The sequence below is a fragment of the Alosa alosa genome, chromosome 11 (assembly GCF_017589495.1).
Source record: "Alosa alosa isolate M-15738 ecotype Scorff River chromosome 11, AALO_Geno_1.1, whole genome shotgun sequence".
NCBI classification, from domain to species: Eukaryota; Metazoa; Chordata; class Actinopteri; order Clupeiformes; family Clupeidae; genus Alosa; species Alosa alosa.
In genome coordinates, this window is record NC_063199.1 from 34425960 (window position 1) to 34432901 (window position 6942).

Here is a 6942-nt window from a genome sequence, read left to right on the forward strand (position 1 = left end):
TAAAACCTTTAAAATCTCTAAACAATCACAAGTAGGGCAGTTCATCACAGTTCATCCATTGCAACTGGATTGATGAAAGGTCACTTACACCTGTAGGCTACATTGTATTTGGGAAAAGCAAAAGGTATCAGCATAATGTTATTTATTTATTTATTTTTATGTATTTATAAACAAAAACATCTCTGTCAGTTCCATGCCGCTTTCAACAGCTATCAAAAACAAAGGTCATTTTTGGATGGATGGATTTTTTTGTGAATGTTTCTTCTTCTACATAAGATTTTAGTCATCTTTAGTTCATGTAATACTTTATTGTCAATGCACAAATTAAGTAACAGTAGTCTGAAACGTTATTGTTAATGCACAAATTAAGTAACAGTAGCCTAGTCTGAAACGAAATGCTGTTTTACATCTAACCAGTGGTGCAAATAACTGACATGTCCAAATGGGCCTTGATGAAATGCGCCGCTAGACTGTTCATACACATTTTAACGGGCCAAAGTTGAAAAGCTTTTGTCCGTTATTGTTAGTGCAAATATAGGCTGATTCATGTTCCCTTGCATTGTTTAACTGAGGTCCATGGCTAGTCTGGCTTTCATCAGACCAAGCTCAATCTTTTAAGAAATCAAAAATAAATAGCGGGCAGATCAGGCTGGGTTCACCCAGCCTAGTCCATAGGCACCCGATATTGTTTAATTTTCGATTGAGATATACACGCTCTGGCTATTCTAAATGCAAAAATGCATCAGGGAGTTATGACAAAACGGTAACTAACATACTAGATCCTAATAGAAAGTTGTTAGCTTCCCTAAGCTACAGGTAGGATTATAAGGTAGGCCTATTGACAACATAAATTGTCAATAGGCTATGCTGGCGACACAAATAAAATCTCCTTTGAAACCAATGGCTTACGCCTTACAGTATCAAGCTGACTTAAACTGTCATATCGCGGGCGAAAAGTTGTAATAACATTCAAGCAGCTCCATGAGTCAAGGAAAGCGCCAATGAAGTAGCCACTTCTAAATGGGACCCACTACACAGTAGCTTAAGGTGTTTTGCTAAAGCAGCCATAATGAAATGAAGGTGTCATACTTCACACACACGTGCTTTTTAATTTCACAGACTACAACTACCAAGCTGTAATCAAAGCACATCGATTCCCCTCTCACACCCTGCACGCGACTTAAAACAAAATAAACAGGCGCCTCAGTCTCACGCATGTAGGCTATAGGCAAAACTGTATCAGACCGGTGTAACGTTGGTAAATCTTCCATTGCACAGAATGATTTTGTAGCACGTGCAATAAATGACAGTCGAAAGATACAAACAGTGCTGCTATCAATTTGCTTGGTATAACCGCGATTTATAGTTTTCTACAAATGCAATCAATCAAATGCCTCCATCACTCAACCAACGCTAACGGTAACATTACCTAGGTCCTTATTGATATTACAAGATTAACGCATTCCTGCAGTAAAACCAAGCATGTCCGAAAACATCCTTAGATTTATTTCGCTTCAAGAAGAAATGGGAATTACACTTCATGTGAACATCGTCCTATCCTTATTAGATGTTCGCTGCGGTAAATTACAGTCCTTGTATGAAGCGTCCATTGTTTTTTCCAACCCACTTTTAACTTCCAACAAAATTACGTCTCACTGCAACGATCATTCATCTAGTGGACAAACGACTACTTCTCGCCAATACTGAAAATGCAGCCATGATGATGATGATGAATATTTATTTTGGCTTTCTTTTAATCCTACTGATTTTCATTTTTTACCGGGGGGGGGCAAATCACAAATGAGTGATTATGAGCCAGGTTGATGTGGGCCCTTGAGACCAACATACCATAAAAGATTCACAGAGAACTGTGTCTGCCCTACCCTCCTTTGGGGTCCAGTCCAGCGGGGGCTGCAGATGAAAACGAAAATGACGGTTCCATGCTATCCATGTGGGGGTACATGCTCACCAAGTTTTGTGTACCCCGTCTTTCAGTGTCCCGAATCCTTGTTGGTGTAATGCCACTAAATGTACACATAAATTATTTTATTGTAAGGCCCCCATGAACGAAAGTACACAAAACTTGGCATGCATTCAGAGGGTGTCATAATGATCCTACTCTTTTAATTTCGTGCAGTTTTGACCTTGTCAGCCAGAGATATTGAGATGAAAACACCTCATTTTTTGCTTTTAATTTTTTAACTAGGTGGCGCTATACATGAAATAAGTGGTAATGGGATGGGTTGACATGCCCCTTAAGACCAACATACAAAAAAAAGGTGGACCTCCTAGGCCCCACGGTTCTCGAGATATTCACAGAAAACTGTCTCCGGCCACCTACAGGCCAGTTGGTGTATAGTAACATAAATTAATTTATTGTGTGGCCCCCATGAACGGAATTCCACAAAACTTGGCGTGCATACATAGGGTGTCATAATGATCCTACACTTCCAATTTTGTGCAGTTTTGACTATGTTAGGTCACAGATACCTTCAATTACACCACCTCATTTTACTTTTTGTGTTTAACTAGGTGGCGCTATACATGAAATGAGTGGTTATGGAATGGGTTGACATGGCCCCTTGAGATCAACATACAAAAAAATGGTCCTCCTAAACCCTACGGTTTTCGAGATATTCACAGAAAACTGTGTCTGCCCTACCCTCCTTTCGGGGTCCAATTCAGCGGAGGGGCTACAGATCAAAACGAAAAAGCGATGGTTCCATGCTATCCATGTGGGGTTACATGTCCACCAAGTTTCGTGTACCCCGGTCTTTCAGTGTCCCGGGAATCATTGACGGAAATTTGGGCATGCTAAAAAAAAAAAAAAAAAAAAAAAAAAAAAAAAAAAAAATCTGACTAAACCTATATGACCGCGATAATATGTAGGTCAATGTATATTTAACTGCATGCAATATGTTAAATATGCTAAAATGTTCAATTATTTTATGGCCTGATGAGATTACAAATAACTGTAACTCTTAGTCAACTGTTACAGGGCACAACATCCACAATGTCCAACATGAAAACCACAATTTGGAAGTCTGGACAATTCTAAATATATTTCAAGATAACCTTACAATACCAAAATCTTACTTTATGTCGGTATGTTTCATTTAGGAAATTCAAGGTCAAGTGAAAACAATAGACACACGCACCTCTCTATTATGTTATTGGCCTACTGAGCCTACATTGTTCCAAAAGACATAGCCTAACTAACGTGGTGGATTTGGAATGTGGATATGGCATGAAGATATTAATTGTAGCAGATGATAATGGTTGCCAAGTCAGGTTTGTCCATTTTCAGGGGATAATTTCTTAACTCCGTGTACTACTGCATTAAGCCTTCTTTTTTCAGGGAGTCCTTCTGTCGCTACAGCTGGTCTCTATTTGGATTGGCGTTGAGGAGCCGAGGGTACCACCGCTCAGATTGGACACATTTTGCTCATACAGACAGACCATCGCCTGACGGCCACCATCCGTCGCTAGAGCGTCGCTGCACTGCACACACAGAGACTGCGCGGAAAAAAAGTGCTGCTCGGATAAGCCGCTGGGAAAGGACTAGTGGAGAAGGCGAGGAAGCGCGCTACCCGTGAGGCGACTCCAGCGATAAACAGAGGTGGAGAGAAACAGATCTTATTTTGGTCATCGCTCCTGCACACTTACTGGTAAGTTATTGGTGATTATGTCTGCTTATAGTGATACCCGTTAGACGATGTGCGTTTGCTATACTTGTAGCCCATAATTAACGGGAGTGTGTTATTGGTACCTTCGTCTTAGCTGTCAAAATACAAATGCGCACAGCATGAGGATAGGCTGCCTGGGCTCTGCTAAGGGACGTAGAAGTAGCCTACTTGTAGTGTTCTTTCAACAGTTAATACAAATAGCATACCAATGTGTGTAGCCTATAATGTGTGCCGTCATGCTAGTTTCATCATGTTAAGTCGTTTAAGGTCTAAACGTCCCATCGTCCATTCTGTCATTCTGTCATCAGCTCTGTCGACTGCTGCAGCTGTGCTTCAAACAGATAATTAATGTGATATTGACGGAGTATTAACATTTTGACACAATTTAGAAGCCCTATAGTAATTAGTAGACTACGGGTGATTCTACATTTTTGGGAACGTTTTATCACTTAACAGGTGCATCCACATCTGCTAGACTTATCAAATATCTGTCCAGTCCGTCATGTGTGTAAATAGATAAGATAGGCTATATAATCTGGTATCAAGCTTCTCTTTGTATCTGGGATCTGATGTGTAGCCTAGTTTTAGATAACATGTAATGTAGTATTGCGTCACCTATGATAAATAGAGGCTATTGTTGTTATTGTTGACTAATATGTTAAGCAAGGCTCTCGATACTTTCCATCACATGTTCGGTTTCATATGCTGCGATGAGCCCACGGAGCTGCGTTATCAAACTCCGGACACTTTCCTTTAAGCATTTTAGACTTTCTAATACTGGAGAATAATATCCGGATTAGCTTTGATCATTTCCCCTGTCACTGTAAAAACATCACTCCTGCCTAATTCACTGTATTAATGAGTATTGAGTTGTTTCATCTTTACTTATACAAACTCATGGAATATTTTACATGGTATTTCATCCAGCCATTATTCATTAGCAGCATTCATGATTGACTGTTACTGAACAGCATAAATATCATGTGGGCCATTAGTCCTTCAGTCTTTTAATGAGATGAAAAAGCGCTGTTAAAGTGCAGCTATTTTCTTCAGACATCCATTCTGAGTCCAAACAATTGCAACACAGCGAAAACACACCCACCCCCCCACCCCCTGTCTGTCTCCCCCAAGTCAGAGCCTCATTCATCCAGAGTCTCCCTCCCTCCCGCCTCCCCTCCTTAACCCCCCCATGCAACGCACCCCAGCCTTCCTACACCCAAACACAAGCCACACACACACACACACACACACACACACACACTGCTGCATTCCACTACTAGGTCAGATCATCCAATTAATGCAATGCTAACGACTACTGAGTCATTGTCTGCAGTGTCCCAGAGGAGTGCCACGCTTTCAAACAATCGCTTCCAGGGGCTGTTAGACAACTGTGGACCTGTGAGGATCTGTGGCCTGATAGCATCAGAGCCTCCAGGCTGTGTGTATGCCGCCTCAGAGCGTGCCAGGCTGCCGCCAAGGCCAGGGAATGGGGCTTGTTATTTAGACAAAGTTCACTGCTTGATGTAACGTCAGACGAGATGGTAACTCACTCTTTGCTGCCTCTCCCAGCGAGACTCTCTCCCAGTGGGGCAGCCAGTGTAGCCGAGAGCAGACCAGACAGATGGACCGTATGTATGAGAATAAGACACACTCAAAAGATACATATTGTCTGACCTACATGTTTGGACCGTATATGAGAATAAGACAGTCAAAAGATACATGTTGTCTGACCTACATGTCTGGCTATCAGCTAAGCGTGACCTTATGGCTTGCCTTCTACTACTACTACTACTACTACACACACACACACACACACACACACACACAGTGTGTTTACGTTTGTGATTCAGGCTCACGGGCTGTGACTGTCTGTGGCCCTGTGGCGTCCGAGCCGAGGGGTGTCCTGCCCTGTCTTGTGGTCAATGATGGGAAAGTGGAGGCAAAAGATCACCGCGTGGGTGGGTTATGCATAGTGCTCGCTCATTAGGAATGCCACTTATTTCTTCTTGTGGGCAGCGATGGTATGCAGACTATTCTGTCTGAAGTGTCCAGTTGGCTCTGGCTGTCTGGCAGGCCGTCGCTCGGCCGTCTCTTCCCCAGCGCTGAAGGACAAAGCGTCCCTTACATGGCACGTGGGCCATCACCGGCACACTGATGTCAGAGCCGCTTCCTCTCGTGCATCACTAGCAATCCTTTGTCATCACACTGTACATAGATTTGTCATCACACTGTACATATATTTGTCATCACACTGTACATATATTTGTCATCACACTGTACATATATTTGTCATCACACTGTACATATATATTTGTCATCACACTGTACATAGATTTGTCATCACACTGTACATATATTTGTCATCACACTGTACATATATTTGTCATCACACTGTACATAGATTTGTCATCACACTGTACATAGATTTGTCATCACACTGTACATATATTTGTCATCACACTGTACATATATTTGTCATCACACTGTACATATATTTGTCATCACACTGTACATATATTTGTCATCACACTGTACATAGATTTGTCATCACACTGTACATATATTTGTCATCACACTGTACATATATTTGTCATCACACTGTACATAGATTTGTCATCACACTGTACATATATTTGTCATCACACTGTACATATATTTCGGGAAGGATTTTCATAATCTACTGGTTCACTGTGCTGTCAGGATAGAAGGCTCCGCTTTTAAGTCGTGTTATGGCAATTTTTCTTGCTTTGTATTCAGGTTGGCCTACTTTCTGTCCCCAAAATCCTGTTTAGGGAGCTTCACCAGTCGTTCTTGATATTCCACATTTAGTGTGAAACACCCCCAAAATGTATGATTTGACTTATATATACTGTATATATATATAAACATAATATAAATAATTAGGCTTATTGACAAAAATCTTTAAATTGTGAACAAATCAAGGGAAAACTAAACTCCAGAAAAAACACACTCATTTTAAATTGTCTCTGAATGAATCGTATGCATATATTTATATATTATATACATATATATATTTATCAGTAACATATTTAGATCCTTCAAGATGAATCATATGCATATATTTATCAGTAACATATTTAGATCCCTCAAGATGTCATACTGTCAGTGTCCGAAAGCGTGAGGGTAAGACTTACTGTAGGAGGCAGTTATTTTAGCAATAGCATTGTCTGTAAACTGACTGTATTCACACTTCGATGATATAATATACTGACTAGCTGTGCTATTGTGTTGATAT

The 6942-nt window shown here is 40.9% G+C and overlaps 1 long non-coding RNA gene across 1 annotated transcript in view; it reads left to right on the forward strand.

Moving 5' to 3' along the window:
* The first annotated feature begins 3512 nt into the window (after positions 1–3512).
* The window catches only part of LOC125302929, a 58093-nt gene continuing 54663 nt past the window's right edge, over positions 3513–6942 (forward strand). The window contains exon 1 of the long non-coding RNA XR_007194986.1: positions 3513–3668. This is a non-coding gene — a long non-coding RNA (uncharacterized LOC125302929). The remainder of the gene's footprint in view (positions 3669–6942) is intronic.